Source organism: Ahaetulla prasina, chromosome 10 (assembly GCF_028640845.1).
Source record: "Ahaetulla prasina isolate Xishuangbanna chromosome 10, ASM2864084v1, whole genome shotgun sequence".
NCBI classification, from domain to species: domain Eukaryota; kingdom Metazoa; phylum Chordata; class Lepidosauria; order Squamata; family Colubridae; genus Ahaetulla; species Ahaetulla prasina.
In genome coordinates this window covers 4,674,802-4,698,094 of record NC_080548.1, presented here as the reverse complement: position 1 = coordinate 4,698,094, position 23,293 = coordinate 4,674,802, and the positions used below count along the sequence as shown (strand labels likewise).

General features: G+C 43.8%; 1 long non-coding RNA gene across 1 annotated transcript in view; it reads left to right on the top strand.

Moving 5' to 3' along the window:
* Positions 1-22,986, top strand: part of LOC131204262 (uncharacterized) — a 33,760-nt gene extending 10,774 nt beyond the window's left edge. Inside the window, exons 2-3 of the long non-coding RNA XR_009156564.1 lie at positions 6,304-6,404; positions 22,824-22,986. This is a non-coding gene — a long non-coding RNA (uncharacterized LOC131204262). The remainder of the gene's footprint in view (positions 1-6,303; positions 6,405-22,823) is intronic.
* The last annotated feature ends 307 nt before the right edge of the window (positions 22,987-23,293 follow it).

The following is a 23,293-nucleotide window of genomic DNA, read 5'->3' as shown; positions in this document are numbered from 1 at the left end:
CCAGCAGCTTCATATAGATGTTGAACAGGAGAGGCGAGAGAATCGACCCCTGTGGCACCCCACAAGTGAGTTGCCTAGCGGTCGATCTCTGCCCCCCTGTCAACACCATCTGCGAACAGTGGGAGAGGTAGGAGGAGAACCACCGTAAAATGGTGCCTCCCAAACCCCCTCAACCGTTGCAGCAAGATACCATGGTCGATGGTATCAAACGCCGCTGACAGATCCAACAGGACAAGAACAGAGGAACAACCTCTGTCCCGTGCCCTCCAGAGATCATCAACCAACGCGACCAAAGCTGTCTTCGTGCTGTTCCCAGGCCTGAAGCCGGACTGGCACGGGTCTAGATAAACAGTGTCATCCAGGTACCGAGGAAGCTGCCATGCCACCACACTCTCAACAACCTTCACTAAAAAGCAGAGATTGGAGACGGGATGATAATTAGCCAAAATAGCCGGGTCCAAGGAAGGCTTCTTAAGGAGAGGCCTCACCACCGCCTCTTTCAAGGTGGCTGGGAAGACTCCTTCCATCAAAGAAGCACTGGTAATTACATGGAGCCAGCCTCGTGTAACCTCCTGAGTGGCCAGTACCAGCCAGGAGGGACACGGGTCCAATAAACATGTGGTGGCATTCAACCTCCCCAGTATCCTGTCCATGTCTTCGGGAGTCACAGAGTCGAACTCAGCCCAAACAATGTTCTCAAGACGTGCCTGTGTCATCCCGCCTGGATCCACCCAATCGGCGTCCAGCCCGTCCCGGATCTGAGCGATTTTATCGTGCAGATACCTTCCAAATTCCTCAGCATGTCCCTGTAAGGGGTCCTCCTGAGCCCCCTGAAAAAGAAGGGAGCGGGTCACCCTAAACAAGGCGGCTGGGCGGTTATCTGCCGATGCTATAAGGGCGGAAAAGTATTCTTGCTTTGCCGTCCCTATTGCCTCTAGATAGGCCTGAATATGCGACCGCACTAGTGTTCGGTCAGATTCAGAACGGCTGGCTCTCCAAGCGCTCTCTAGGCGTCTTTTCCGGTGCTTCATCTCTCTCAGCTCCTTAGTGAACCAAGGTCAAGAGTAGCGCTGGGTCAGAGGCCGCATAGGCACGACACGGTCCAAAGCCCCCGCCGCCGCCCTTTCCCAGGCGACAACGAGTTCTTCGGCCGAGCCGTGGGCTAGATCCCCAGGAATCGGCCCAAGCTCCATCAGAAACCTACTCAGGTCCATCAGGCGCCTGGGACGGAACCACCGAACTGGCTCCATCTCCCTGCGGTGAGAGTTTGCGGTTTGAAAGTCCAGGCGAAGGAGAGAATGATCTGTCCATGGCAGGGGAGTGATGACTAAATCCCCCACTTCCAGGTCATTCAGCCACTGTCTCGAGACGAAAATCAAGTCCAGCGTGTGTCCTCCAGTGTGTGTGGGCCCATTTACTAACTGGGTCAGGTCCAAGGCTGCCATGGAGGCCATGAACTCCCGAACTGTCGATGATGTCTCGCCTACCGATGGCAGATTGAAATCCCCCATGACCATAAGCCTGGGGGTATCAACTGCCGACTCGGCTATCACATCGAGCAGCTCAGGCAGGGCTGCTGTCACTTGGCAGGGAGCCAGGTACGTGATCAGTAAGCCCACTTGTACCCCTTGGCCCCACCGCACAAAGAGAGACTCAAAGCCGGCTGTCTGCGGGACAGTGACCTCCCTCGGCTCCAAGCTCTCATTAATGATAACCGCAACTCCCCCACCCCACCCCTGCCTTGGACCCTTGGCTGATGAAATGCACGGAAACCCGGTGGACACATTTCAATGAGGGGGCTTCCCCCTTTCTGTGCCCAACCAGGTCTCTGTAATGCCCATCAGGTCCGCCCCCCCATCTGGAATCAGATCTGAAATGAGGGGGGTCTTATTCACGACGGACCTACCAAGCTGCCTTCCATTGAGGACCTGTATACTGCACAAGTCAAAAAGAGGGTTGGGAAAATACCTACAGACCCCTCACATCCTGGACATAAACTGTTTCAAATTCTACCCTCAAAACAACACTATAGGGCACTGCACACCAGAACTAGACACAAGGACAGTTTTTTCCCAAATGCCATCATTCTACTTAACAACTAATTCCCACAACACTGTCCAATTATTTACTAAGACTGTATTACTATTCTTCTTCTCATCCTTCTTAGTGCCTCTCTCTTCCCACTTATGACTATAACCATGTTGCTTGTATCTTTACAATTTTTATTTGTTTCCTAGTACGATTTGATTGCTTATTAGTATCTTATGACTATCACTAAGTGTTGTATCTAATGATTCTTGATGAATGTATTTTATTTTTCTTTATGTACACTGAGAGCTTATGCACCAAAGACAAATGCCTTCTGTGTCCAATCACACTTGGCCAGTAAAGAATTCTATTCTCTTCTCTTCTATTCTGTGGGAATTTTCTTCCTGGAAACCCATCCCAAAGGCTGGAAACTGGCAAAAAAGTTGGAAATCCCAGTTAAGCCACTGCACAACACTGCAACCAGTTATAAAGGCGAGTTGGTTGCCAAGACCCAAAATGTAATCATGACACTGTGTGTGTGTGTTTGTGTGTTAGTTAGTTAGTTACATGCATGTAACTATAGGAACTCTGAAACCAGATCAACAATAGCTTTGTGGGGGAGGTGCTGTCCATCATAACCTTCAATGTTTGCCAGGCGACCAGTTGTTAAGCAAGGACTACCTGTAAAATCATGGCTTGCTTGACTGTGGTTCATGGATTCAATCTGGGTTCACACAACCTCAAACATACTTTAGAAGCTAAGTTAGCAGATTTAAGAAACCACATGGTGTGATTATTAACTAAGCTCCAAATCTTTCTTCCCATCTCCCATCTCATTTTTTTCATCTTACCACCATGTCACATTATTTCCCTTTTCTCAGAACTGTTAACAAACAAGTGAACTCTAATAAACAAAATTGCTGAATAAAATACAGTTGTGAGGGAAAGGAAGGGCCATGAACGGGTGTAGGAGAAAACACTCAAATTCAATTTATCGGAAAGTTTTTTGTTTTTTTTAAAAAGCCAGAAACAAACTTCTGTCTTGATTTTAGAATTTTTGGGCTTTGTCAGGATTAGTCATGAAGGTTAATTTGGATTTCCGCTCTTGTAAAACCCACGGTCTCGTGGCTGGGGCTGAACCTAGCAAATACCCAACTGCATCATAGCCTTCAGGAGTCTCAGAAAAACAGCGAGGAACTAACTGTGGTTTAACCATAAGGATGGCAAATGAGGGTTACTGTAGGATTGTCAAGCAAGTCAGAATAGCAGCCACAACTGTGCAGATGAAGCTCCACACATTATCTTTTTATGTGTAACACACATAATCTTGACTTTACAAGAGAATATTTGTAGCTCAGGTTTGAACTGTGAGATCCTTGGTGCTCTCTGAACTTGGTGGTTTTCTTGCAGATGTTTCATTACCCAACTGGGTAACATCTTCAGTGTTAGAAGAAAGTGAGGTTTGCTGTCCGGTTATATACTAGTGCCTTGTCTGTCTGTGTTGTTTTTGTCTTAATAATGTCTTGATTAGGCTGTTGTTTATTGTCTGACTTGGTAATTTTTGATTTGGATATTGCTTATTGCTTGATTCTGAAGAGGTTACTTAGTTGGGTAATTCCCCAAAAAGCATGCTGGTTGAGTTGAAGTCCACACAATTTAAAGTGTCCAAGGTTAAGATACATTGACATAGGCCATACTTTGGTGGATAGACCCCTAATCCATCTAGTCCACACTGTATTCTCACAATGGTCAGCCAATTGCCATAAAAGCACATTGTCATCTCAGCAGGTGGCCTTCAAAAGGAATCACCCTGCCATCAAGGCTGATGGACACTGATCCCCACATTGACCTCAAGATCTAGATCAAATCAAGAAATCCACTTTGTATGACAACTACATGTATTAAGAGTGGCTATGGTAACCAAATCCAAATCTTCTATGACTGATTATGTTTTATCCCCTCCCTTTCTTTTAAGCATGTGAATTAGAGGAGTGTCTGTCTGAAAGATTTATGCATACCTTCTTCATCGTTTGGGCTTAGGTGTTATTTCCTTTCAGATTTTCCCTCTTGCCCTCAAGGCCATCCTCTTTACTCTTTACATCCCAGGGCTTTCAGGAATTGGCCCAACTCTTTTGGAAGGTAGCCAAACTGAAGAAACTTTTACCATTGTTACAAACTCAAAAAGAAGAAATAGCAGAAGCAGCATCTAAAGAAACATTAACAGCCTTTGCATAAAAAGAGTTCCCCTTCAGCGATTTAAAAAAAAAATAGCCAAGAAAGCTGGTCAGAAAACAAAAAAAAAAAAGCAACAGGGTGAGTACCGGGGCCTCAAAATTCTGCATGAAAAATGAAGAGGATATCCCTATTAAAAATGTATTTATCGTTTTAGGAAGTTCACATGGCTGCCCATGGTAAATAACTATGTGGGCAATGATCTTTCAATTTATAAGAAAACAATCTTTTAAAAAGCCCATGAACAAAGTTAAAAAGAATCCGGCACAGGGAAGAGAAAATTGAGGCATTCTATGAAACACTTTCAGAAAACAAGCATGTGTAAATTGGACTCTGCAAATATTTTAGCCTTGATGCCTGAGAACAAAACCAATTATTGATAGCTATTCAGAAGGCCATGGAGTTGAGTTTCTCCAAATCTCCTCCTCCTCCCCCTCCCCCTCCCCCCTCCTCCTCCTGGTTTGCAATATTTTCCATTTTAACAGCCCATGAGAAATGTCAGGCGTAGAGCCTGCTGGCCATCTTCACTAAGGATGGAGGTCAAGATCCCCCTGCCCAGAAAATCATCTTAATCTAGATGGCAGGTGTTAGTCCTTTGAGGTAGACCAGGATAGGAAGCCACATACAAAATTTCCTAGTTGGGTCTACCTTGAAGGGTTGACAGCACCAGAGGAACAACAGGCCAGGTTGTTATATAAGGACCACTGACCACAAAGGGGGAAAGATGTTGTAACTGTTGAAACCCTTTTCCTAAAAATAGTTCTTAAGTACACAGAACACTGTGTACAAATACCTTGAAGCAAGGCTCCCAGACACATGCAGGAACAAGATTTTGTTCAACCAATGTCAATGCTCAAATGACAAAAATGATGCTCTTTTCAGATAGCTGACTATTTTTAGAAAGTTGAGGGTGGTGAAGTGTCCCCAACCTGAAACCCATCTGAACCACACTGCCCCTCAACTGTGTACCTAAAGAGGCTCCGGTTTATTTCTTTGTTTTTCATAAATTGTATTAAAGTTTTAAAAAAGAACATAAAAACTAATGTAAACTATAAAGAGTAAAAGCAGTAAAGAAAGAAATAAGAAAGAAAAAAAGCAAGAGTACAGAAAGAAGGAATAGAAATAGAAAAATCCTTCCAATTTCCTTTGCATCAAAATAAGCGCAATTACAAAATTATCTCTTACTTTGATTACAAAAAAGCTTACTCTTTTTTTTTTTTTCCCTAATCATCAAAACTACAAATTATGTGCATTTTTTCTGTTTCATGCAAAAAAATTTACAGAGGTTTCCCATCAGCTATAAATGTAGATTTATTTTCTCTAATCAAGGAGGATAATTTAGCCATTTCTGCAAGCTCTGTCATGTTCCCCAACCTTTCCTCTATTGTAGGTAGTGTTAACCAGAGGTGGTATTCAGCAGGTTCTGATCGGTTCTGGAGAACCAGTAGCGGAAATTTTGAGTAGTTTGGACAACTGGTAAATACCACCTTGACTGGCCCCACCCCCATCTATTCTCTGCCTCCCAAGTCCCAGCTGATCGGGAGGGAATGGAGATTTCACAGTATCCTTCCCCTGCCATGCCCACCAAGCCACGCCCACCAAAGCCACACCATGCCCACCAAGCCATGCCCACAGAACCGGAAGTAAAAATTTCTGAATCCCACCACTGGTGTTAACCCTTTCCACTTTCAACTAAGAGGTTTCAGTTTGATTGGTTTGCTTGGTGTTTAACAATAACAAGTTATGGGGCAGGCAAGGTTAGTCCATTGTGGCCAGAGGTTCAGGCACAGCCAGGGCTTTGTTACAGACTTCCAGGCCATAAATTGAGACAGAGGCTCAGCTCCTGGGAAAGTATTTTATGGCTGGGGGGATGCCTTCCATTTCATAGGAAACCAGGTATGCTGGTTGTGTTAGACGAGGGTTGCCGACACTTCCGCTGGTCCTTGCTCCTGAGCAGAAAGTCCCAATAGAGGACTCCAACACAGGAGGAGCCAGCTGGCAGGTCATTTGTTCTCTTGGTCAGTGATGGACTTTCTCTTGTAGATGGAAAAACCGCTGGCAATACCTGAACTATTACTACCTGGGCAAGAGGCCCTCCCGCCGCTTCCTCCGGGTGAACGTCTGAACTCAATCCAAAGTTTCTGGTAAGTAGAAAAGGCTGACTGAAGTGAAACCCCAAGGAAAAGGGGAAGGGGGGTAGGGGAATCTAGGATGCAAATGGCTCCAGAGAAGTCCCATCTTGGGGGAGGGGGAATATCTCTTTGTACCCTCCTTGGAAGATACAGTCAGCCTTCTTTGCACAACATCCCTGATGTTGAGCGATCAGCCTTCAACAACCTGCTCTTCTGTCTTGGACTGACTCTCCAATTCCTGAGCGGGTTTCTGGCAGGAAGTGCGGGGAAGCAAAACCTAACACAAGAGGCAAGGCAGGGATAGGCTGGTTGGCGGTCATTCTCAGCCAAGGGGTTGGGCTGGGTAGATCCAGGTTGAGAGGCATCCTGGGGGGTGGGGGAAATTAGGGGAGAAAATTCTGAAAGCCTCCTTGTATCCTTGTGATACGAGAGCAAAGTCTGAAGGTAGAGATAACTCATCCAAGTTCATCTCCATCCTCAACCTTGGAAACTCCCAGTACGCTTGGAGTTAGACACCCTTGCTTAGTGCAACCTACGTTGCAGGGTGGTGTTGGTAGAAATATTGGAAGAGGGAAGGCTATGCATCCTTCGTCTTGCTTTTAAAGGGCAAGTGAGATATATATCTAACAAAAAGAAAAAGAAAAATAAATCATTCCATTCCTTGCAGGAATTGACACGTCAGCTAGTCCTCTTCTTACAACCATTTGTTTAATGACAGTTTGAAGTTACTGTGCTGCTGAAAAAAATGAATTACGACCTGTCCTCACGCTTAGCATCCTTGCAGTATCCCCATGCTCAGATTATCAAAATTCATGCACTTGGTAACTGGCATATATTTACAACAGTTATGGCATCCCAGGTCACTTGATCACCATTAGTGACCTTATCTGGGCGGGGAGAGCAAGGGGAGGGTTTTCAACAAGCAAAGTCAGTGAGGGAAGCCAGATTCGCTTTAGGATACATAATTCATTCAACAATCATGGCCAAAATGGTCATAAAATAGAATAGAATAGAATAGAATAGAATAGAATAGAATAGAATAGAATAGAATAGAATAGAATAGAATTTTTATTGGCCAAGTGTGATTGGACACACAAGGAATTTGTCTTGGTGCATATGCTCTCAGTGTACATAAAAGAAAAGATACGTTCATCAAGATACAACATTTACAACACAATTGATGGTCAATATATCAATATAAATCATAAGGATTGCCAGCAACAAGTTATAGTCATACAGTCATAAATGGAAACTATGAAACGATTAATAGTAGTGCAGATTCAGTAAATAGTTTGACAGTGTTGATGGAATTATTTGTTTAACAGAGTGATGGCCTTCGGGAAAAAACTCTTCTTGTGTCTAGTTGTGTAAATTGGGTGTGAGTCGCTTAATGACTGCAGAGTGTATCACTAAGCACTGGAAATGCCAATGGGATTGTGGTCGTAAGTCAAGCACTACTTATAAAAGGATCAGAATTGAAAGATCAACCAGGGAAGCTGTTCCCATGGGCTCAGGAATGCAAATGCCGCAGCAAAGTTAAAGAATCTGGCTCGCTATCTGCTTTGCCCTTGAAGGGGTTCACCTGCAATCTTTTAACACAGGATTAAGGACTGGATCCTCTGACATAACAACTTTTGCCCTGGCCGGTTCCTCATCGTACTGAAGTCAGTCTTCAGTGAAGCTGGAAGTTGGTTTCCTGTGTTTTTCTTAAAAACCACACAGAATACTGCTACCGTATCTGTCATCTCTGGAACCTCACCTCCCCACCCACCCCCGCCCCAAATCCTGCACTTGCCAAAAAATGCGAGAGGAAGAACCGACCTGTTTTTCTCCTTTTCTCACAATACTTGAGTCCAGGAGTCATTCAATGAAGCCTAATGGTAAAGGATTCGGCACAGAAAAAAGGAAGTGCAGTTGAACTTTTACTGTCAATTAGAATTGCCTTTGAAGAATGAATTTTGATCACATGACCATGGGGATTCTGCAAAGGTGGTGACTGTGAAAAATGGTCATAAGTCACATTTTTTAATGCCGTTGCAACTTGGTCACTAAACAAACTGTTATAAATTGAGGGCTACCTGTAGTCTATAAAATTTGCCTTTATTCATGAAAATTTAATCTGTACATGTTCCAAGAGGTTGATGGATTCTTGGGCTGCCTTCACCTCCTCTGTTCATGAGGCCAAACTATTCTGAATAGGGATAGGCTGGAGAAGAAAATTTTAATATACATCTCAATAGGAATTTTTCCCCATTCTTTCCCCTGATTCAAACTTTGTAAGGAGACCAAGGTGCTATTTACTCCAACCCTCCTTTATCTGCCAGGAATATTCGAATCTTGGGGGCACCATTTCCTCCTGAAGATTGTAGGGATTTTATAACTTTATTCAACAACTCCAGATGTATTAACAGCAAGCAACAGCAGCTGCAGCAATTACACCATAAGAACAGGATGATGCAACATTAAATGGGTTGCATGATGTTATTCAGTATTAACATGAATGAACTATTAACAATACAGTATATACTGTAAGACCTTATAATACGTAACATGTACGTAAGCCAAAAAAATAAATAAGATACGGTAGTTCTCAACTTATGATCAGAATTTCCATGACTAAGTCAGGTTAAGTGACGCGTGCTCGATTTTCAACTTTTTTTTTTTTGCCATATTGTTAAGCAGAGCACTACAGTTATTAAGTGAGTTATGCAATCATTAAATGAACCTAAGCTTCCTTTGCCTGTCGGAAGCTTGCTGGGGAGGTCACAAATGTGATGCTGAAACCATCATAAATGCATGCCAGTTGCTGAACACCCAAATTTTGATCATGTGATCATGGGAATGCTATGACAGTCGTAAGTGCAAGGACCAGCTGTAATTCACTTTTTTCAGTGCTCTTGTAACTTTGAATGGTTGCTAAGTGAATGGTAAGTCAAGGACTATCTATATTGAAACTAAACAAGCCTAGATGATAGGCTAATGGGTAGGACAAGCCCAAAAGCCCTGACGGTAGAAGATTTCTAATCGGTTGAAAACTGGGGCAAATGGTGGGGGGGAAGATGTCCCTTTCCACGGCTGTAGGCTTATTGCTTGGTTCTTCCCACCTCCTCCCAGCCCCACCCCACCCCCAGCCTCAAAAAAAGGTAGCAGGAAGCTTTGCCCTGATGCCTCCAGCCCAACCGGAAATTCCTGTGGCCTGCTGGTGCTTGCAAGGTTCGCACAGGAAATGGGCAGGATGGGCTACAATGGGTTATACTGCAGTCCAGTTAAGCCGCAAGCCCCTTGGCCAGCCAACTCTAAGGCTGCCACCATCATCCGACCCCCACAGCTTGTCTCTTATGGTGGGCAGAAAAAGTCTCTTTTCAGATTTTGGCTTCAGAGCCAGGCAAAACAATATTCCAGCCACCGAAAGGGGCAGCTAGGTTCCTTCTGTTCTGTGCAAAAGCTCCTTCTCCAGCAGGAGGAAATCCAGAAAGGGTCAGTTCTGCACATCTGCCTTTCAGCAGCATTCCAAAGGAGGGTTAAAAAAAGAGAAAGAGAGCATGACTTCATTTGTTATTATCCACATTCAGGTGAAAGGACAGATTGCATAAAAATAACTGATGAAATTTCCCCATTACGTTTTTAAGAGAGACTCTTCTTGGCTACCAAAATGTTGCCTGCTCCTGCTTTATTTGGGGGGTTGTATATGTTGGGGAACAGCTGTCCTTCAGTGACCCCTCCCCCCCAAAGGTTCTCCAAACGCTACCGTTTGTTACTTCAACAAATTGAGAGATTGAGAAACCAGACCCAAGTTATGCATCTTGTCAAGGTAGATCAGGAGAGACTGGGCAGAGACTGTGAGAGAGAGTGAGACAGAAGCATTCCTGCTTTCATGTTTAATATTGCAACTCCCCATATCAATAATAGCTCCAAACTGCATTTTGGAAATGCTACAAATTGGGGTGTCCTCAGGCTTCTTGAGTACCACCCGTGAACAACTTGGATGCAGAACAGCAGAAGCTATTCTTTTAAAACATGACCCATTGTTTAAAACATGACCCATTGTTTAGTTCAGACATGGTAATAGTGCATAGGGCATAGGGCACAGGGCATATGCACTGTGAAGCTCTCCCCACAAGGCAGAAAAATGACATTTTGACAAGAAGCATTTGCAGGCTCTGAAGCAACTTGTAAGAGTTTTGTTTTGAAAGAATGTAAGTGTTCTGCAGCTGGCAAAAGAACTAATGCAATCCTGAGCTGCATTATCAGAGGTCAAGATCAAGATCATGTGAAGTGATAGTATTTAGCTCTATAATGCACTAATAAGACCACATAACACTGCATCCAGTTCTGGTCACCACAATGCAAAAAAGATGCTGAGACCCTACAGAGAGTGCAGAGAAGAGCAACAAAGATGATTAGGGGATTGGAGGCTAAACCCTATGAAGGACAGTTAAGAGAACTAGGTATCTCTAGTCTAACAAACAGAAGGACTGGCAGTGACATGATAGCAGTTTTTCAGTGCTCGAGGGGCTGTCACAGACAAGAGGGAGTCTGCCTGTTCTCAAAAGCACCTGAGAGCAGGACAAGAAGTAATGATACAGATACAAACACAGATACAGATTAACAGAGTTGGAAGGGACCTTGTAGGTCATCTAGTCCAACCCCCCCTCCCGCCGCCCAGCAGACTCTACACCATTTTTTACATATGGCAGTCCAGTCTCTTCTTGAAAGCTTTCAGAGGTGAAACTCCCACAACCTCTGAGTAGAGGGAAGCATCAAAGATAGATCTAACCTAGAATTAAGGAGAAATTTCCTGTGAGTGGAATTAATCAGTAGAATCGCTTACCTTCAGAAGTTGTGAGTGCTCCAACACTGGAAGTTTTGTTAACAAGAGATTGAACAGCTATTTTTCTATATATTTTTTATATATAGGGTCTCTTGTTGGAGCAGGGGGTTGGACAAGGAGACCTCCAATATCTCCAAGACCTCCAATAACTCTGTTATGCTAAGATTCTAAGTAAGAATCCAATGTATTGTGAGGACCACTGTCTTCTAAAGTAACTTTGAAGACTTCAGATATTGTCAAATATGTCCACTTTCCAGAGACTATGAGTATCCCTATTGGGCTTAAAGCTGCCAAGGCTGGCTTAACATATCAGTTTAACATAGCAGCATCCTTTTCTCTTGTGTGTTTTTTTAAAGATGCTCTGACTATGCTCCAAAATCTTTGGACAGGGAGCTGTGTCCATCCACCTTGCAACTTGCAATGAAATTAACCCTTGCCACTCAGCTTACGCCTCGCTTGGAATTCCCCAGCAAACCGGGACTCTTTCAAGGTCACCTTTGGGATGCACCCAGCAGCTGTTTCAGCCTGCCTGTGGTTGCTGTACTTTATGAATGACGGCATTATGTTTTGAGGTTGCTCCCCCTCCCAGCTTGACTGCCCTGTTGTTTTACACTCCTGACACCCTGGCTGCGTTTGATTATTTTTTGGCTGGAACTGCACCTGCTGCATGCTGGCAGACGGAGGGAGGGAAGGAGGAGGGCAGGTGCAGCCCCAGACTCTGCCTGCTGCCAGATACTCAGCCCCAGAGGAGTTGGGGGAGAATACTGGCAGCCCAGCCCACTCCTGGCAAGGAGGCTGCAATGGTGCATTCCAGAGCAATTCCGGCATCTCTGTAGTATGCAGCGATGAAGGCTGACCTTGGAGTAAACCTTGTTGGGCCAATTCAAGAGTCACTAGTCAAGTCTGTGCTGACCAATTGGCCCCCATCTTCACCCATATCTTCAATAAATCACTAGAGATGTGCTATGTTCCTGCTTGCTTCAAATGCTCTACTATCATCCCAGTGCTGAAGAAGCCCACCATCAAGGAACTGAATGACTACAGACCAGTTGCTCTAACATCTGTAGTCATGAAAACCTTTGAAAGGTTAGTGCTGTCCCGCTTGAAAACCATCACGGATCCGCTGTTAGACCCCTTGCAATTTGCATACTGAGCAAATAGATCAACAGATGATGTTATTAATATGGCTCTGCATTACATCCTACAACATCTTGAATCTCCAAAGACCTATGCAAGGGTCCTCTTTGTAGACTTTAGTTCAGCATTCAACACCATCATTCCAGACACTCTTCTAACTAAGCTAAACCAGCTACAGGTACCTGAACAGACTTGTAAATGGATCATAAGCTTCCTAACAAACAGGAAGTAGCAGGTGAAGCTAAGCAGAATCACATCACTTGCTAATAAAATGGATGAAATACTCCTTTTAAACAGATACAATTCTGATTTTCACAATTCAGCAATCCTATGCTTCTCTGAAACCTGGTTAAATGAATCAATTGAAGATAGCAGCCTGCATATCCCAGGGTTTCAGATTGAATGATCAAACAGAATTACAGAAACATCTGGTAAAAAGAAGGGAGGAGGCTTATATATATCAACAACAGCTGATGTCAGGATTTAACTAGAATATACAAATTCTGTGACGAAGGCCTAGAGACATTAATTATCAACTGCAAACCATACTACTCGCCTCATGAATTTTCCTCATTTCTTCTAATTGCTGTTTATATCCCACCACAAGCCTGTGTAAACAAGGCATTAAGAACTCTAGCTGACCAAATTATGGAGGCTGAAGCCAAATATCCCATTCACTGGCCATTATTTTAGGAGATCTAAACAAAGCAAACTTAAGGAAAGAGCTACCAAAATACTTTCAGCATGTCAATTGTCCCACTAGAGGCAAGAATACTTTAGACCATTGCTACACAACACGAAAAGATGCTTATCGGTCTTTACCACGAGCAGCTGTGGGACACTCTGATCATTGCATGATTCATCTTGTACCTGCTTGCAGGCAAAGACTTAAAACCATAAAACCAACAATTAAATCAATGAAACCTGGACGGAGGAGGCAAAATTAAAGCTGCAGGCTTGCTTTGACTGCACTGATTGGAATATTTTGAAGATACCTCTGCAGACCTGCATGAACTCACAAATACTATAACATCATATGTCAGCTTCTGTGAATACCTATGTGTACTGACCAGGAACGTGTGAATATACAGTGACAACAAACCTTGGTTCACAGCTAAACTTAAGCAGCTACGTCGTTCCAGAAAGGAAGCCTACAGAAAAGGTGATAAAATGCTGTACAATCAGGCCAGAAATGTATTAACAAGGGAGATCAGAGCAGCAAAAAGAAGCTACTCTGAAAAGCTAAAGAATCAGTTCTCAACAAATGAACCAGCAAACATGTGGAAAACTCTTAAAAATATCACCGGCTATGGCAAACCTCCTTCCCAGGCTGAAGGAAATCAGCAACTAGCAGATGACCTGAATGTGTTTTACTGTAGGTTTGAAAGGAAACTACAGCCACCTATCTCCACAGCCTCCAACTCAGACACACCAACAACAGCCAAACCTCCTACAACTGACCCCATCCGGTTGGGTTCACAACCCCTAGTGATCACAGAAAAGGAAGTGCAAGACCTATTTCACAGACAAAAGCCAGGAAAAGCTCCAGGCCCAGGCAAGATAACTCCTTCTTGCTTAAAAGTCTGTGCTGACCAATTGGCCCCCATCTTCACCCATATCTTCAATAAATCACTAGAGATGTGCTATGTTCCTTCTTGCTTCAAACACTCTACTATCATCCCAGTGCTGAAGAAGCCCACCATCAAGGAACTGAACGACTACAGACCAGTTGCTCTAACATCTGTAGTCATGAAAACCTTTGAAAGGCTAGTGCTGTCCCACTTGAAAACCATCACGGATCCGCTGTTAGACCCCTTGCAATTTGCATACTGAGCAAATAGATCAACAGATGATGCTATTAATATGGCTCTGCACTACATCCTACAACATCTTGAATCTCCAAAGACCTATGCAAGGATCCTCTTTGTAGTCTTTAGCTCAGCATTCAACACCATCATTCTAGAAAAAGCTTCTAACTAAACTAAACCAGCTACAGGTACCTGAACAGACTTGTAAGTGGATCACAAGCTTCCTAACAAACAGGAAATAGCAGGTGAAGCTAAGCAGAATCACATCAGATAACTGTATAATTAGCACAGGGGGCCCCCAAGGCTGTGTGTTCTCCCCACTTCTCTTCTCTCTGTATACCAATGACTGCATCTCCAACGATCCATCTGTTAAGCTACTGAAGTTCGCAGATGACACAATAGTGATCGGTTTCATTCAAGACAATGACGAATCCGCATATAGACGAGAGGTCGAACGACTAGCCTTGTGGTGCAACCAAAACAATCTGGAACTGAACACACTCAAAACCGTAGAAATGGTGGTAGACTTTAGGAGAAACCCTTCCATACTTCCACCTCTCACAATACTAGACAACACAGTATCAACAGTAGAAACCTTCAGATTTCTAGGTTCTACCATATCGCAAGATCTAAAATGGACACCTAACATCAAAAACGTCATTAAAAAAGGACAACAAAGGCAACTTTCTTTTTTCTTTCTGCGCCAACTCAGGAAGCTCAAACTGCCCAAGGAGCTGCTGATACAGTTCTACAGAGGAATTATTGAGTCTGTCATATGCATCTCTATAACTGTCTGGTTTGGTTCTGCAACCCAACAAGACAGACACAGACTTCAGAGGATAATTAGAACTGCAGAAAAAATAATTGCTACCAACCTGCCTTCCATTGAGGACCTGTATACTGCACGAATCTAAAAGAGTGCTGTGAAAATATTTACAGACCCCTCACATCCTGGACATAAATTGTTTCAACTACCCTCAAAACAACGCTATAGAGCACTGCACACCAGAATAACTAGACACAAGTACAGTTTCTTCTCAAACACCATCACTCTGCTAAACAAATAATCCCCTCAACACTGTCAAACTATTTACTTAATCTGCACTACTATTAATCTTCTCATCGTTCCCATCACCCATCTCCTTCCATTTATGACTGTAACTTTGTTGCTTATATCCTTATGATTTATACTGTAATTGATTGTTTCCTGATTACTTAATTGTAGCCTATGACTATCATTAAGTGTTGTATCATTAAGTGTTAAATTTGTACCCTATGACTATCATTAAGTGTTGCAAGTGTTGTACCTTGATGAAGGTATCTTTTCTTTTATGTACACTGAGAGCATATGCACCAAGACAAATTCCTTGTGTGTCCAATCACACTTGGCCAATAAAAAATTCTATTCTATTCTATCCTATCCTATCAGATACCTGTACAATTAGCACTGGGGCCCCCCAAGGTTGTGTGCTCTCCCCACTTCTCTTCTCTCTGTATACCAATGACTGCATCTCTAACGATCCATCTGTTAAACTACTGAAGTTTGCAGATGACACAACAGTGATTGGTCTCATTCGAGACAATGATGAATCCGCATACAGATGTGAGGTTGAACGACTAGCCTTGTGGTGCGACTGGAACAATCTGGAACTGAACACACTCAAAACCATAGAAATGGTGGTAGACTTTAGGAGAAACCTTCCCATACTTCCACCTCTCACAATACTAGACAACACAGTATCAACAGTAGAAACCTTCAGATTTCTAGGTTCTACCATATCGCAAGATATGGCAGGGCTTCGGGGAAGGGTGTAAGCTGCCCCCGTCCACCGCTTTACCACTCTATCTCTTCCTCCTCGCCAGCAGCATCCACTCAGCCAATCTCCCTGCAAACTCGGCCGACGCTTCCACATCTCCACATGCTTCCTTTTCTTTCCTCCCCAATGACCTCCCCACGCATGCGCAGCATCTGGTTCTGCAGTAAGGCAGCCGTGGGATTGCCAAGCCATCAGTGGGCACCAGGAGCCCAAGAGGGGAAAGCCGCACTTATGAGAAGGGGGACAGTCCTCTCTTCTTTATGGAGCTTGACTTTGCTGGACTCATCTCTTCTCTGCCCACTCTTAACGCCACCAACGCCGATGCTGCTGGGAAACCAGCTGGACACGGCCGAATGAGGCTTGCTGTCCTGCCACACTTATTAGAAAGTGCCTAGGATCCAGGCTCTGGTCAGGATCGCAATGGCATTAGCCCAGATCCACCTCATTGCAGGACCTCTGGGCTGCCTGGGAACTCCAAGTCAGCTGAAAAATGGTTCAGTTCTTGGAGAGATGAGAAAAGAGAGCATCTAAACTACCCTGCCATAGTATCTGCAAGGGACTTCCAAACTCCCTGCAACTTGATCCTTTGCCTTGAGCCAAGGATCTTAAAGTGATTAAACATGTCAGTTTGAAAAGTGCTACCAGACCAGGGGTGAAATGCTACCGGATCGGACCAGATCGGGGGAGTAGGTAGCAAAGACTGGGGCTGGTTCAGCTAAAATCCAGCACATCGGGGGAATGTTTGAGAATGCTGATAGAGACAGTGGCTGCCTAATTTAATGAAAGGATGGATAATATGTCAGCTATCAGTCCTCTGAACATCTAAGTAGGATTTGATCTCATTGGTCCTCAGATAGAAAAGCCAGAATGTTCTAGGTCGTGAACTAAACTGGAAGTGGCCAAACTACTGCAGCAAACTGTCTCTGACTAGTTGTCAAGCATATTTCATCAATATGTTGAGTGGACACCAGCAGATGAGCTGAATTCAAAAGCATCTCCACCTTGATCCTGGAAAAAGGGGAACAGTAAATCAGGATGAAGCAATGGATGGAAACTAAGCAAGAAGAGATTGAGCCTAGAACTAAGGAGAAATTTCCTTATAGTGATAACAGTAAATCAGTGAATGGACTTGTCTCCAGAAGTTGTGGGTGCTCCATCACCGGGAGTTTTTAAGAGGTTGGACAACCACTTGTTTGAAATACCGTGTTTCTCCGAAAATAGGACATGTCCCGAAAATAAGGCCAAGACTGATTTTTGGGGAGGGCCTAAATATACGTCCTCCCCCAAAAATAAGCCCCTCCCTTCTCACACACACACAAACGCACAGACAGGTCCCTCACTCCCCCAACCCTCCCAAGGCAGCCACATCCCTGTGAACTCCTGCGCCCCCCGCCCTTATCACCACTTGTGGCACTGACATAGACCTCAAGCGCCTGCCCCTGCTCCTACGCCATGGTGGCAGCCCACCTGCTCTCGCCCCTGCGCCCAGGCGCTGCATCCGCATAGCCCGTGCTACCAAGCGCCCACCACAGCAGTCCCAGCGCAAGCATCGCCACCCGGGGCTTCCTTGGCAGAGCGGCCACCAGTGGCAGAGAGGCCTCCATGTGTGGCAGGCAGTCATGGAGGATTACAAAAGCAGGCCTGGCATGTCCCACAGCTGGGCACGGGTCTTGACAGGGTTGGCTGAGGCGCTGTAGGTGTTGCTACTGCTGCCACTGGCAGGCACTCCGGTCAGTCAGTGCTTGGGTGGGGGGACTGCGGTGCGATCAGAGCGGAGAGGAGCAGGGGTGAAGGGGAGGCCTCCGGAGACCATCACCATAGAGTGGGAAGCACTCTCCCAAAGCAGCCACTGCCCTGGCTGGGATTTGGAAGTCGCAGAGGCAGAATTTGGGGGAGAGAAAGAAAGACTTCTGCTGCTTCTGTTTTTGGCTAAGCTGAAGGCTAAGCCCTTATTTCAGGGTTCAAAAGAAAATACGAGCCTGTCTTATTTTCGGGGAAACACCGCAGTATATGATTTTTTTGCTTGAGCAAAAAAAAAAAAGTTGGACTTGAAGACTTCCAAGGTCCCTTCCAAATCTGTTATTCTATAAGATTCTGAACAAGATCCCTTCCTCTTTTTCAAAAGAAGAGGTCTCTGATAAATCTTGAGGGCTGCATTCCTGTTCCCATTAGCATGGTTCTATCAGCATGGTCTGCTTTTTTTAATTATACATTTAATTTGCACTAAGTATTCAAATGCTTGTGCAATCACAGTTAAATTATGTTCTAGCTAAGTTTTCTTTAAAAACTAAAAATAGTTTTGGATTAGGTTTAGAAATTAAACTTTTCTCCTCTGCAGTCTTTACATTTGCACTGTAATAATACTTTGATTTTACCCTTTAAAAAAGAAAATGTTTGCAGGATTGTATCTATTAAAAAAAATGTGTATTAATGTGAAGCCAAGACTGGACATTAAAAATGTCATCCTCATAACCATCTTTTCTTCATTCAGAAAGCAGCAGTTGTAAGCTCATAAACTGGAAATAGGATGTATTGTAACATGTAACATCCATTGGAAAAGGAACGAAGGAATTTCAGGGGTGAAATGCTCCCGGATCGGACCAGATCGCGTGATGGCGACTGCTGGTTCAGAGGACCAGTAGCAAAAATCCCTGGCCCCGCCCCCATGCCTCTGCTGAGCCGCACCATCAGCAGAGGTGTGGTTTTTTTTTACTTTTAAAAGCCGGTTTTGCTTTAGCCGAAACAGGCCTTTAAAAGTAAAAAAAAAAGCCTTTGAGGATCCCGCCCCTCAGCTGAGATCGGCAGAGACTTTAAACTTAAAAAAAAAAATTAGTCTCCTCTGGTGATCTCACCTGAGTTCCTCATCAGCAGAACCTTACTTATACTCTTACTTGTAGAAAACATGTTTTCTACAAGTAAGAGTAGAGATTCTAAGGCACTTACCTGATTACTGATGAAGGCATGGCCACAGCCCGAAAGCAGTTTCAGTTTCAGCCAGACAGAATCAATCGCTCAGCTAATCTATTTCCTCGGTGATCAACTGGCTGGCTTTGCTGGCTGAGGAACTCTGGGATTTGAAGTCCACAATAAAATAAAATAAAATATTTGTGCAGCTTTCTGAGATTTGGTGTGTTTCTGTAGTTTCACTCTAACTACACAAACACACAAAATCTCAGAAAGCTTTTATGTGGCATATTGTGTGTGTGTGTGTGTGTGTGTGTGTGTTATTGTGTGTGTGTAAAGTGTGAAAGTTGGTTTTTGAGCTTTTTGTGGCTGTGTGAAGTGTGAAGTGCAGCTGCTTTTACATTGTGTGTGAATCAGTTGTGTTGTGTGTGTGTAAAGTGTGAAAGTTGGTTTTTGGTACCTCTTATTGTTTTTTTATACTTTATTATTTTTATTATTTATTGTTATTGGCCACGCCCACCAAGCCATCTGACCACCAAGCCACGCCCACCAATTAAGCCACGCCCACAGAACCGGTAGGGAAAATTTTTAGATTTCACCCCTGAACGAGTTTTTCTACATTAAAGAGAACTCAGAGAAATTGGAAGCAATTCAGAGAGAAGTGACAATAGTGAAGGTATTGGAAAGTGAGCTTCAGCAGGAGAGCTGGAGGAACCAAGTACATTAAACCTTGAGAAAAGAGGAGCGTTTGGGGAAGTTTCCTGCCTGAGCAGGGGATTGGACTAGAACAGGGGTCTCCAACCTTGGCAACTTTAAGCCTGGAGGACTTCAACTCCCAGAATTCCCCAGCCAGCTGACTGGGGGATTCTGGGAGTTGAAGTCCTCCAGGCTTAAAGTTGCCAAGGTTGGAGACCTCAGGACTAGAAGACCTCCAAGGTCCTTTCCAACTCTGTTATTCTGTTAAATTGTAATCCTCCTCCTGTATCTGAAGACTTAACAAACACATCTAAATATTTGCTGCTTTTCCAGAACTCTGGTCAGTTAATGATAAAATTAAAAAAAGGCAGATTCCAGATCAATGTGAGGATAAATTTCCTAACAATAAGAGTAGTTTGATGGCAGAATCAAATCATGGCTGCTGTACAGGCTGGACAGCCAGTTTGGGGACAAGCGTTAATTGGGCTGAACTGGGTGCCTTCAGAAGCCTCTTCCAGCTCTTGGATACGTTCCCCACTTTCATTTGCATTTAATATCAACAGCCTCTGCAAGGTGCCGGTTTTGACCCGCCCAATGCTCTCTGCTTAATTCAGATTTATTATTTGTTTGCTTGCTTGTCTGTTAGATCAACTCCACTGCAATTCTGGAGGGGGTTCAACAGAAGGCAATGCAAAATAATGACCTACAAAATGCAAAAGGAAAAACAAAACACCAAGAAAAGACATCCACCTGGCAATGTAGTTTTTCACCTACATCCAATGCCTTCACTTCAATGAGCTCAAATTATGGTTAGCTCTCTCCCTATTGAAGCCTGCTTTTCCTCCCTCTCTTGACACCCTCCAAGGGGTGTAAATGCTGTTGAGCTTTGTCTCTGGTCATGGGCAGGAAAGTCTGGCACCTGCAGGCAATTTATTTGTTTGTTTGTTTGTTTATTTGTTTATTTATGAGTTTATGAGTTCTAGCCTACACATACACACAGAGTGATAACCCTCACAAAATAGTATATTTTGCAGCTCCTGTTCTCTCCTGACCACCTTACATAGAATAGCATAGCACAGCACAGCACAGCACAGCACAGCACAGCACAGCACAGCACAGCACAGAACAGAATAGAATACAATAGAATTCTTTTGAATTCTTTTGAGACTCATATGGTTACAAGGGGACCCCACATGTGGCTCTGGCAGATAAGGGCTGGGGGGGGAGGGCTTGACTGAAATTCCACCCCTGCTTCCTCCCTCCCTCCCTCCTGGCTCCAATTCCTCTTCCTGTTGACCCTGGCTTTTTCAAGCTGCCTTCCTAACCCCGTGCTCTTCCTTCCCTTGGCCATTTCCTGCCTTCAGGGAGTCTCCTGTGCCAATGCCCTGCTTTGATTTATGGGCCTCTTCCTTTGCCCTGTCCCAGTTCAGCATCACTGCATATCCAAAAGAAAGTCGGCAGGAATCGGAGCCCCTCTTCCCTCAGCTCCTTCCCAGTCAACTGACGTCTTTCCAGGAGGAACCCTGCAAAGGAAGGGCCCCTGCCTCCAGCAAGCTGCTGCCATGTGGAGGTGCAAGATGGATGCTTGGCATATTCATTCAGAGCAGTGAGGGAAGTCTGGTCAGCGGAAGGAGAAAATGGGATCCCTCCCTGTCTTCTACATTCCTATCTGTGCAGTCAGCTTCCCTTTGGGGCTTGCATCTTCGCGCCATATCCCTTCCAGAGCTATTCCTCCAGCCCTTTATTCACAAGGCAATATCCGCTCAACTTTCACGACTTCCTCACAAGCCTCCTCAATGAAATGTGATTCGGGAAGGCCCTGGCCTGAGCCAGCTAGGAAGATATGCTTAGTAGCTTGGTGGAAATTAATTCCACCTTAAGCACTGGAATCACCTCTTTAAAATAACCAAATGAAAGGGTTTTCCTGCTCTGAATCATGCAAAGCTATAACTTAAAAGATTTGCTTGCAGGAAGTGCCTGGTCTTTAATAGTATGGAGCGCTTGTGTTTATTATAGATAGCCTTTTAAGTTACAACCACTTGAAGTTACAACAGCACTGAAAAAATTGACTTACAACTGGTCCTCGCGCTTGAAACCAGGGATGAAATCCAGCAGGTTCTGACAGGTTCTGGAGAACCGGTAGCGGAAATTTTGAGTAGTTCAGAGAACTGGCAAATACCACTCTGGCTGGCCCCAGAGTGCGGTCGGAATGGAGATTTTGCAATATCCTTCCCCCAGGAGTGGGGAGGGAATGGGGATTTTGCAATATCCTTCCCCCAGGAGTGGGAGGGAATGGGGATTTTGCAGTATTCTTCCCCTGCCACCGCCCACCAAGCCACATCCACAGAACTGGTAGTAAAAAAAATGGATTTCACTACTGCTTGCAACCATTGTAGCATCTCCACGATCACATGTTCAAAAATTGGGCAGTTGGTAACCAAGATGTATTTATGATAGCTGCAGTATCTTGGGGTCAAATGATCACCATTTGCAACCTTCCTAGCCAACTTCTGACAAGCAAAATCAATGGAGGATGCCAGATTTGCTTAACAACTGTGATTCACGTAACAATTGTAGTGATTTGCTTAATAACCATGGCAAAAAGGACACAAAATCGGATGCAATTTACGTAACTGCAAAGGAAATCCTGATCCCAGTTGTGGTTATAAGGGGAAGATTACCTGTAGTTATTTACAGTATCATCAGAACAGCTTGGCAGCTCCAATTTTATCTCCTGGTTGCCATAACACTCCCAGGCCATGATTTATTTATACAGTCTTATCTTTTTGTTTCTTCTATTGCAAAACACCAAGGAAATGGAAGGGCAAAGAGGATGAGGATTTCATTAAATTAGAGGATTTTGGATATTGTCAGCCTTTCCCAGTAAAGGCTCAAAAGGTGATCTGCAGAACTAACCCTACATAGGTATTAATTGCCACTACATACCTTTTACATCAAGCAGAGTGAGGCAACATTATCATTATTTCCTTAACAAGTACTCCCTTGATTAATTTGAATTAATGATAACGCCTTCCTCCAATTCTCCATTGTCCATCACCAGAGATATTTAAATTCCATTTCTTCCTCTTTGTGGTTATCCATTTTAATCTATCAGTGTGAATAACTTGTTTAACCAGGCATTAAATCTAAATGTAGTTATTAAACATTTAAATTTAGACCTTTCATCTATTCTACCAGGAACAATTAACAGGACATAAATGCCTTTTCTTTTAAACAGGTTATGTTCAACAAAGGAAAACCCACCTTTGCATCTGTAGAATTAAAGACAATTTTAAAGAAACAGGAAGAGTTATCCATCACAAAATCAAAACGGCTTTCATCCCATTAACTGTATTACAGTGACTGTATTTCCCCCAGTATGTTATTGGCATTAAGCTCTTCATTATAAAGATATTAAAACATTGGACAACATCCAAGGCTCAGAATGAATCTACAGTTTTATGTCTATTTTGAAGAGTACTTTCAAGATTAAGATTATATTCATTCTTGTCCTAATAATAATTCCATGATGTATCTCTTAACAAAATTTCAAGTGCTTGGGAGGCTCAGAAAATAGGGAGTTAGTACCCACAGCCTTGAGAAAACCAGTAAAGGAGAATATTTGTATCTCAGGGTTGAAATGTGGGGTCCTTGGTGCTCTCTGAGCTTGGTTGCTTTTTTGCAGACATTTTATTACCCAAACTAGCT